The sequence below is a fragment of the Trachymyrmex cornetzi genome, unplaced genomic scaffold, assembly GCF_001594075.2.
Source record: "Trachymyrmex cornetzi isolate Tcor2-1 unplaced genomic scaffold, Tcor1.1 scaffold193, whole genome shotgun sequence".
NCBI lineage: Eukaryota > Metazoa > Arthropoda > Insecta > Hymenoptera > Formicidae > Trachymyrmex > Trachymyrmex cornetzi.
Window position 1 is genome coordinate 189,107 of NW_017296561.1, and position 11,739 is coordinate 200,845.

Here is an 11,739-nt window from a genome sequence, read left to right on the forward strand (position 1 = left end):
TTCTTATCCAACAATTTTTGTTTTAAACATTTTTTTATTTAATCGCGATGTTTCGAGTTATTTGGCTGTCTAAGTTAAAATGGGTCACCCTGTATGTATATATATATATATATATATATATATATATAAATGAATTGTGCTATAATAATTTCATTTAAGAGAAATTTAAACTATTTAGATTGGAACAGAAAGATTTTTCAATAAGAGGTACAACGTATACTTAGGTTTCATTGCATAAAAATTAAAGATAGTATTATTTGAATTAAATAAATAATAAAGATGGTATTACACACACACTTGAGTTTTACTTTTTGTTTTGATAGTAGAATTTAACTTGGCGCCAATTGTTGATATCAAATCTTTTTTACGAATAATACATGAAATTTTGAGAAATTAACTTGGAGCGAATTTTGTTCATATCAAATCTTTTATACGAATGACATATATCATTGGAGTTAAGTAAATAACAAGAGGCAATACCATTTGTGTTTTACTCTTTAATTTGATATAATTTAACTTGATTAGTTAAGATTATAGCATCTGAGTTTTAATTTTTCATTTGATATTTTTCATTTAAATTAATTTTTTTCGAAGGGTAATAATTTTTGACAGAGAATTAAAGTTATCATTATTTGTAAATAATTTACCTTATAATTGACTTCAGGAATATTATATACAAGGATCAATTTCACCAACTCGATTAAGCCGAATCGATGATTAACAACCATAAGTGGTCAATTCTACTAAACAACAAATACGATTAGTCAGTTTCACTGCCAATTAAGTAATCGTTGGTGATAACAACAGACAGTACCATTTGTGTTTTACTTTTTAATACATATAACTAAATCTTAGTTTTCAGAATTATGCTAATTATATTATAAGTTCGTCTTGTTTGTTTATATTTACTCTCTGAAGACAATAAAGACAGAATGATCGTAGTCTATAAATTACTGTTACAGTATAATTGGTCTTAACGTTGTTTAAGACTGTCTACTTTTATTGGCTCAACATTTTTATATTTGTGTGCAAGCGTAATTGTAATATGATACTTCGAATCAATAACAGAGATCCAATACTGTTTTAAATTTTACATATTTAATTGTCATTTGACTTTAATAATACAATGATTAGAATCAGTAAAAATATAGTCATATAATTTACATTTTTAACTGCCGTTTAACTTTTATATTATATGTGCCACATACAATACTATCATTTTATTTAACATTGATAATGATATAGATCAAAGTATTTATTATTTTATATAAATTTTATTGTCAGTTAATTTGACCATTAAACATCTAGCTTTGGCGTATAGTCATTTAATTTGTTTAATTTACGAGTAATTTGATTTGGAATCTATTTGACCTTTATATTATTACTTCATTGATATTTGCTTATAATTTGTCATATTTAAACATATCTTTCTGTGTAATATTTTATATACATATATATCTATTTCTTCCTTTTTTCCATCCATTTCTCTCCAGTTCATTTCTCTTATAGAGACATCTCATGGTGATCTATTTTCCATATCCACTGATATAGGTTCTACAATTTTTAACGTTAGATTCGAACGGCCTATCAGAAGAGATTGTCATTACAAAGATACTTTCGATGGTTTGCTATTATAGAGATGACAATTAAATAAAAGCGGATATTTGTGTTCTGGGGGGATTTAACCCTTTGAAGCACACATTTTCCTATACGTAGGATTGAGTTGAAATTTGTTATTTGGGGGTTTTCGGGGTCGCTGATTACGAATCTGACCTCAGATTTTTGAAATTTAAAGTGGCGGATCCAAAATGGCGGATCAATTTACAAACAGTGAATTATCGGCGCCCTCCAGTGCCGGTGTTCTCCAGGCCCGTCACGAAAAAATAGATGATTTTACTATTAAAAGTATCATTGAAAAAATCATTGAAAGTTTTCAATAGTATTTTATAACAAGCTGAATGAGTTTTTGCCAATGGTAATATTTTATCACTGAGGATTTTACCACTGCACAGTGGGCCAGACGATCCGAAATCTTGGCCAAAATTCAAAATGTTGATGGACTGGCAAAAAACTCGGTATCTAAGGGTTTTTGGGGTCACTGATTTTGAATCCAAACTCAAAATTTAGAAATTCAAAATAGCGGATCCAACATGACGAATGAGAATGATAAAAATGCTTTAATTGCTGTTAAATTTGATATTCAGGGGTTTTTGGAGACGCTGATTTCGAATCCGAACTCAGAATGTAGAAATTCAAAATGGCGGATCTAAAATGACGGCGAATTTTTTATAATAATCGTCTAATTTTTATGAAATTAAATATATAACGGTTTTTGGGATCGCTAATTCCGAATCTGATGTCAGAATTTTATAATTCAAAATGGCGGATCCAAAATGGAGACCCGAAAATGCAAAAACCAGTAAATTTTTAATGAAAACTTTTTTTCAGGGTCGTTGATTACGAGTTAGACATTACAATTTTTTAAATTACAAATGACGGATCCAATATGGCTAACTTCAAAGTGAACATTTAATGAAATTTGTGGAGAAAAAAGTTCAAACTTGTAAATTTAAATTACTACTGCTCTTTGCCGTACCCAGAGTCACGAATAGAGGACGTGGAGTCAAAAATATTGACTCCATTTTGCTGTTTTTTTATTTTTACTTTTTGTATTTTATTTTTTAATTTTTTTGTATTTTATAATTTTTATATTTTTAACATTTTTTTAAACTGGTTAATTAGTATTCAAGCTAATTACAAATCTCCTTCATCACACTGCTCTTCATTAGTCATCTCCGTATCATGCAAACTTTCGTAAAAATTTGTAAGGTTGCTTGAGTCATCTTCTTTCTCGGTTTCATTTCATTCAGAAAGAAAATCCATTGACTGGTCGAACTTAGGAATGTCAAGCAAGTGAATTACTTCTTTGGGGATAGCTTTGTGCTGCCTTTTCTGAATTCGCGAATTAAGGTTAAGTATAGATATAATGAGGTCAGAAGTATCTAAAGTTCTGTTAAATACATTTTTTATTATTGCGAGACAAGAACATTTTTTCATTTTCTCAATCAAATGAAACCGAGAAAGAAGATGACTCAAGCGGCCTTACAAATTTTTACGAAAGTTTGCATTATTTGGTCATTTGACTAATGAAGAGCAGTATGATGAAGATTTGTAATTATATTTGAATAATAATTAATTAATCAATTTTCAAAAATGTTTAACTACATTCAAATTTCAAAATAAAAAAATTAAAAAATCGATATATACTACTGAATAAAAATTAGGCAATTATTATAGAAAATTGTTCGCCATTTTGAATTATGCAATTCTGACATCGGATTCGAAATCAGCGATCCGAAGAATCATAATTTTTCATAATTTTATCAAAATTCTGGAGTAAATGGATTTTTGGTCATTTATTCGAGTCTCTTGGCCTACTGTGTAGTAGTGGGAAAATAAATACATATCTTTAGTAACGAGCAAAAGTGGCAAAAAGTGGCAACTTGTTCTCGTTAACCATATTCATACGAACAAAACATAATAAAAAAAAATCAATTCCGAGGCCGCACAGATCGGCACGATGGATTTGTGTTAAGTCATAATCTATTTAAATTAGAAATATTCGCGTAAATAGCTCTGCCACAGAAAGTAGTGCTAATATTTAGCTATGATACATCTGTTTAATATATGATTTTGATAGAAATTTATGCAGTTCAACTGAACATCCAATCAGTTACTGTCTGATATTTAATTTTAATATTATAACGACTATTTTCAGGTTAAGAATCATACGCTGTACTTTCGTAGTATCAGTTATCATATATATTGTCTTCGACTAGAAGTCTCCACGGTCTCTCTCCTGTGTGTGTGTCGATAATAGTATTGATACGCCGTATTGATATGGTACGAGTTATGTACCATGATGTATCTAAACTGTATGCAGTACAGGTACAGTGTTGATATGCTGTACTATAAGAACATGTACACTTTTTGTACTACTACCATACAGTTACGCCGTACACCGCTATCTCATACAGTAATAGTACGGTAGCGGTATTTTGTGTGGGTATCGTGGAATATCGTACGATTGGTTATCTGGGATAATATTTTACTATTGAAGATTTTATCACCGGTCAGTGATTTTACCATTGGTAAAATACCATTGAAAGTACCACTGAATTGTATAAATGAGTAGCTTTCAATGCGAATGATATTCCTATTAATAATAATCCAATAGTAAAATATTATACCACTGATCGAATGATATTTCTATTGATGCGTATTCAATTGTAACTAATATATCATTAGTCGAATGATATTCCTATTGAACTACTCCAATGATAAAATATTTTACCACTGACCGAAAGATTTTGTTATTGAACGCCTCAAGTAGTGTAATCATTCGATAATGATAATGCCGTTGAGTCGATATAATTTTATCATTAGTTCAAATGATTTTACTATTGATCTGAATGATAATACCACTGACACTTTTCACGACGGTGGGTTCCATTCTCGGACCCTTACTCTTTAATATTTTTGTCTCTGATTTGTCTAATATTTCTCTGTCCTCCGAGCTCTTCATGTATACAAATGACGTAATTCTTCTTAAATCCTTTTACCCATTTGATGCTTTAGCAACATGTTTTGCTTTGAATGTAGATTTAAAATCTATTGCTGAATGGTCCATTAATGCCCTGCATCTAAATCCTTCTAAATCATCCTTGCTGATCGTCTGTTCCTCAACATTGTTATCCCGTATTCAGTCCTTCGACATTCCTCTTAATTCTGTTCCAATTCCTCGCTCCTCCTCTATTAAGATTCTTGATGTCCCAGTTGACTCTTTATGGTCATTCAAGTCACACGTAGCCATCGAGTGTCGGGCTGCTTATGCTCGTTTACTGATGAAATTGGTGTGTTGCGGGCATAGCGCGCGCGCGCATGCGTGTGTGTCAGTGTGTGTGTTGTATGATTTCACTTATTGGTTTACCTTTTATTGCATTGTTGTCTTATTCTGGTTTTGTTGCTGATAGGCTTTGTAACAGCAATTTTACTGACGCCTAACCATTTGCAAGCTACTATTGTCTATTGTATTTATGTTTATGTTAATTATAGTCTATTGTATCATATTTTTTTATGTCTATTACTCTGTTAACATGTAGTCTTTTTTATAAAGCTTTGCAATAAACTAAATTAAATTAAATTAAATTAAATTATGGGAAAGAAAACTATATAATTCCATTTTTAAAAGTAGAGGTGACCAGATGACCTTCATATCTTCTTAACGCTTCCATCTAAAAAAAATGACATAGGGTAAAACCACTAGTTGTGGATCAGGCTAATTTTGGATCACTTTTTATATTTAAATAATTGTAGTATTTTTCATCAAATGATATATATTACAAGATTCTTTAGCATTTTCTCTTTTAAGTGTCAATTGAATTTAATTTATTAGGAATAATACTACATATTTTATTGATGTCTTTAACTTATAATTAAATGTGCGAAGTTAACTAACGTATGTATCTTTAAAAATTTATTCAAAGTGTAATATCATAAGAATTGCCGTATGGTTTTTATAGTAGGTAAATAGCATTAGATTTCATGGAAAAAATCAACGTTATGCTCAGTTGAGATTAAACGTGTCTGGGAGAGTTGTTTAATCATTGTGTTATAATGATACTTCTATTGTGTAAATTTATTATAGAAATATTTAAAAACTTGTCAAATCTTACAAATAATGCCATCCCGATAAGATTTATTTGTTTTAAGTATCAAAATAGAATATAAAATAGTATACACCTATGCGTCTATATGTAAAAAGTGTTACTATTCATAATTTAACTACTTTTTATCGCTAAACGTTTAATTTATCAATTTTTTAAAAATTATCATTGATTTTTTATTGTCACTAATTTTAAATAAATTAGTCACTACTTGAATGTGTTAAAATTGCATTACCATAATTAGTTCCCAGAACTATATATATATATATAGATGAGGATCATCAATTAAAATTTCGTTCTATATATTACGAAATATGCATGCGCAAATCATTTTTATTATCCTTACGGGATGTAGTAATGTCACCAAAAAGGAAACATTTGGTGAATTGATCCGCAATTAGTACATGGGGTCTAACTGTGGATGATTGTCATTATCCACTTTATTTAATTCAAATTAAAACATATAAAACGGTAATGAAATGGAATAAAATAATCCATAATGTAACCTTTATGATCAATCATGATTATTAAATATTTTATTATAATTGTTTGATATTGTTCTGGATAAAAAAAAATGAATTTTTAAAGAGTTATTCACAATTAATGGTTTCACTATAACCAAAAACATCCTTTTCGAAATTATTCCACTTTTATCTAAACCATTTTTTTGTATCGATAGTTTTAGAGAAAATTAACTGTTTAAAATAAAATAGAACACCCTGTCTATGTGTGTGTGTATGTGTGTAGGTGCGTGTGTGTGTAAATATATTAATAAGATGGTTACTTACTTCCCAGAAAAAAGAAATAGTGCATCTTTATAAGCAAATGTGTATAATTTATTTTCATGATTTGTAATGACAAATAGATGTTCGACAAATTTTATATCTTATTACTTTGCAATCTTTCTTGCAGAAACGTATTAAACTTTAAACGTGCTGAATCCTATATTACTCTGTAATAATGAAATATGTAAAAATAATATTGTTTAAAATTATCTGCAACAATTTTACACAAAATTTTTTACAAAAACATTATGCAATAGTACATTACATTCATTCAGTTACATAAAACAAAATATATTTACACTTTATAATGGAATACAACAAAAATACTAACTAGATATAAGTAAATGTATATACATTTAGTACGCGACCATTCGCTGTGACTGTTGATTTATAGCACTGTGTAAAAACTCCGAATGAGTTTTCGAAAACACATACACATTACAGATTCCAAATTATGAACCATTATGTTAATATATGTTAATATATGTTAGTATATGTTAACATAATACGTCGTAGGTTAATTATAGTAATCATAATGTTCTTTATTTGCATAAACAATGCATTTGTGAGTCTAATAAATTCGTAGTAGATGTAAATTTTATAATAACAATGTATATTTAATTTTTAAATAAAATTTGTCACAGTTTTATGATGTAAATAAAGTAAAAAAACAAGTTAATAAATATACAATATATTATACTTACATAATCATAAGCTTATCATCGTAAGCTTAAGTTATCTCTTACTAGCGAATAAAATGCTTACTCCTCTGCATCTCGTTAAGCAAAGGTAATGAAAAAATTAATAGAAAATAGATGCTGGAGCTCTGTCGTATAAACCATAACTTGTCAATGTGCAGGCTATATACGATTTATCAATGCTCTGTTAATTGTCGATAGAAATAAGGAGTCGATAAACAATTAGTTTAACATTTATCGAGAATAAGTAAGATTTCTTGAGATAAAAAATTAAAAAAATAAGAAACAAAGCTAATAGTAGTCTAGCGCAGACAATGGTGTGCAGTATTATATTTAGAATATGTACAAAGCGATAAAAATTATTGCTTAGAACCGAATATAAGAAATAGTTGAATGTTTCGACATATTGAGGCTATTTTCAATATCGCAATAAAAATCTTGAACAATAAGAATCTTATATTAGACCGTACATGTGAGAACACAACAAATACGAACTACACGGACAGAAAAAATTAGAAGTATTAGCTATAAATATGATTAATTCAGTCATATATTCGGTTCTATATATTTAAATGCTTAATATAGGCACTACCATATTAATATAATCACTACCGCGTTAATATTACAACTATACGATTAGGAATAACCCAACTTTCTTACTGGTAACACATCCATCAGTTTAGATTGAGATTCTCAAATTTTTCTAATTTACAGTGCGAGCAAAAAGTACTCGTACAAAAAAATTTTTTATTAAAAAATCTTATTTGTAGAAAATAAACATTAATTAGCAATTTTATACAATGAATATGTGCTGTTCTAACATAAACAATCGAGCTTTGCATGTATTTCTGATTTTAGAACCTAAATTTTTCGACTGTACGAACACTTTTTGATCAAACAATACAATTTTTAATTTTTGTTTATTTTTCAGATGATATGTTTTCTATAATTAATACACATCTTTTTGTTATATATAATTTTAAGAAACATACAGTCTAATTGATTCTTTATGAATAAATTGTTAATTATCCATCAAGAAAAAATCGTCAATTAAACGTCGAATCGATGTCAAATTAGTATTGAAATTATTGTATCGATATTCATTCGACATCAATTCGATGATTCATTTCTTGCTGGATAATGTTTATTTTTTAAAAATAAAGTTTTTGTAAAAAACATTTTCTTTGTACGAATACTTTTTGCACTCACTATAAATTATCACAATAGCGTAACTGTACCGTATTGCTAGTTGGACATGTACAGTATAATCCCACTATACAGGGTGTCTGGAATTTAAACGTCAAAAACTTCAGGAGCGTGTAGGAGATCAATAAACTAAGAAAAAAATTCTTGGATATCTATCATGGAACATATCGGAATGAATTCCGATCGGAATTATTCCGTTTTTCGTTGAAAACACAATAGAAATCTAAAAAATAGTTAAATAATTCCGATCGGAATCTATTCCGATTTGTTACATAATAGGTATCCTGTAGAGATATAAGTACTCATTTTTGCTTCATTTTAGAGAAAATCACAAAAAAGACAAAATGTAGTTGCTTCCCTAACAGCACAAGATGTCCTCAGGATTATCCTGAATATGTCCCAGGACATCCTGGACATTTTATGGACAAGCATATCTCCACAGGACATTCTTGTGGGACTTTCTTAGGACGTCTTTGTGGGACTTTCTTACGACGTCCTTGTGGGACCGTCCTAAGAAAGTCCCACAAGAATGTCCTGGACATTTTAAGGACATTTATACCTCCATTGGATGTCCTGAGGTCATTCTTAGAATATTATATTCGGGGACACCCTCACGTTCTTGGGATACTTCAGAACGTCTTTGTCGTATAGCCTCAGCTGTTTGAACATCCTTCGGATAAAGTGTGCTGTGTAGGAATTATTGTAGTATGTCCCGATTGCGAGTGATCAGAAATAATTTTTACATATATATTGAGTATGGGAATAAGTTTCCGCCCATTGTAGAAAGATGTCGTCAGTAGTATTGCTTGTGTGTTTGATAGAACGGCAACACATGTGTTTGAAAGGTTTGTGTTCAAACTTTTGAGCCCAATAGTTGGCATTCGTTCGAAGCGTAAAAAAGAGTTTTTTACGAGAACTTTTTTTGCGTTGAAGATGTCGGAATTTATTCCAAAAAAGCAACATTTGCGGGAAGTTTTACTCCATTATTTTATTTTAAAGAAAAGTGCTGCAGAATCGCATCGTTTGCTCGTAGATGTTTACGGTGAGCATGCTCCATCGAAAACCAGTAAAGAATGGTTTCGGCGATTCAACAGTGGTGATTTTGACGTGCGTGACAAAGAACGCGAAGGTGCACCGAAAAAATTTGAAGATGCAGAATTGCAAGCATTACTCGAAGAAGATTCATGTTTATCGCTCGATAGGTTGTCAAAAGAGTTAAATGTTGATAGATCCACTGTTGGAAAATGTCTACACGCAATGATGCAAAAAGAAGAAAATAGGGTGCCATGCAAATTGAAAGAGAGAGACATGGAAAGACGTTTGGTCATCTGCGAGATGCTTCGTCAACGACAACAAAGGAAGGGTTTTCTACATCGTATCGTAACTGGCGATGAAAAATGGATCTACTACGACAACCCTAAATGAATGAAAGCATGGGTGATGCCAGGTGAACCAGGTCCATCAACGCCAAAACGAAATATCCATACTTCGAAGATTATGTTGTGCATCTGATGGGATCAGAGAGGTGTTATATATTATGAGATGCTCAAACTGTCCGAAACCATCACTGGCGATCATTATCGACTACAACTGATACGTTTAAACCAAGCTTTGAAAGAAAAACGACCGGAATGGGACAATAGGCACAACAAGCTGATTCTGTTACATGACAACGCTAGGCCACACGTTGCAAAACCAGTCAAGAAATACTTGGAAGGAGTAAAGTGGGAAATTCTGCCCCGCCCGCCGTATTCACCGGACATTGCTCCTTCAGATTTCTATATGTTCTGATCCATGCAGTCGGCCCTTTCTGGAGAACGATTCAATTCTTATGAAGATACCAAAAAATGGCTTGATGAATGGATCGCTTCAAAAGAACCAGATTTTTTCATTCGAGGAATCGTTATTACCGGAAAAGTGGGAAAAAGTTGTCGCTTCCGAAGGAGCATACTTTGAATAAACTCACTTATATAGATTTGTTTAAATAAACACATCTTTTTCTTTTCAAAAAGGGCGGAAACTTATTCCCATACCTAATATATTTGATTCATTTCTAAAAATAAAGATTTATTTAATATTCGTACCGATGCTTTAATTACGGTTAATCTTATTGTCCATTAATAATTGCGTTTTAATTCCTTATTTAATTTGTATTTTATATTATTGTCTCTAATGGGAAAATTTTCATATGTATTATGTGTCTTGAAGCTGATGGAGGCAACTTTGAACACTTGCTTTAATATAGTTAAAGTCAGAGGCAAGGGGACTGACGGTAAACAAGCACCCCAATCGTGAGAGGCAAGGGGACTCATGGTAAACAAGCACCCCAATCGTGAGAGGCAAGGGGATTCACGGTAAACAAGCACCCCAATCGTGAGAGGCAAGGGGACTCACGGTAAACAAGCACCCCAATCGTGAGAGGCAAGGGGACTCACGGTAAACAAGCACCCCAATCGTGAGAGACAAGGGGACACACGGTAAAAAAGCACCCCAAAGAAAACAGAACTTACTACGTCCACGTCGTTGTTTCTGGGTAACGCTAAAAGTAAGATTAGCGAGGAAAGTAAGGTTTTTCATAAAAAAAATTAAAGTTTAAGTATCGCCGGCGCGTTGTCTAAGATATGCGCGCGCGCGCGCGCACACACACACACACACAAACGCGCGCGCACAAGACTCACTTTGATCAAGCATCTCGAAGAGGTGGATATCCGACCGTGCCACCTCCACGCAGTATACCTTAGATAACGCGCCGGCGATACTTAAACTTTAAAGGTTCGTAACTCAGGAAGATCTCAAGCAAAAAGAGTTTGTAACCAGTGTTTCGGAAACGTCTTGACATCAGCTTTAAGGATATGTAAAAAAAAATAGGTGTTTCTATTTAAGATTTCAAAGTTGACCTTCACGGTGTCCTTCAAGGTCATATGAAGGTCATTTCAACATAACCATATAATAGACCACTTGATATACTAAAACTTTTGTATTGAACATTTTTTTCCATAAGCATTATTTTCCAAGATATTTGACCGTTGCCGAACTTTCTCCCATCACTGTATATGTTTTTTATAGGATCTAACAAGTATATATGTATGTTATACAAAACTATATACAACTATATATATTAATATTTACATTAATTGAAAGAATCAGTATTAAATATTTCAATGGAATGTACGTGTCCTTTTTTTTGATATTAACGTGATCATGTGCTAACAACAAAACATATTAAGGGGATGCTAAACCGATTACCCAACTCAATCAAGGTCGATAGTACAGACTCTTTTAATTCCAAATTCGATAATAGTGGTGACATCTTTGATTTAGTTT

At 31.3% G+C, this 11,739-nt stretch overlaps 1 long non-coding RNA gene across 1 annotated transcript in view; it reads left to right on the forward strand.

The window, feature by feature from the left end:
• The first annotated feature begins 2,062 nt into the window (after positions 1-2,062).
• Positions 2,063-11,739, forward strand: part of LOC108759554 (uncharacterized) — a 13,554-nt gene continuing 3,877 nt past the window's right edge. Inside the window, exons 1-2 of the long non-coding RNA XR_001940020.1 lie at positions 2,063-2,075; positions 3,446-3,447. This is a non-coding gene — a long non-coding RNA (uncharacterized LOC108759554). The remainder of the gene's footprint in view (positions 2,076-3,445; positions 3,448-11,739) is intronic.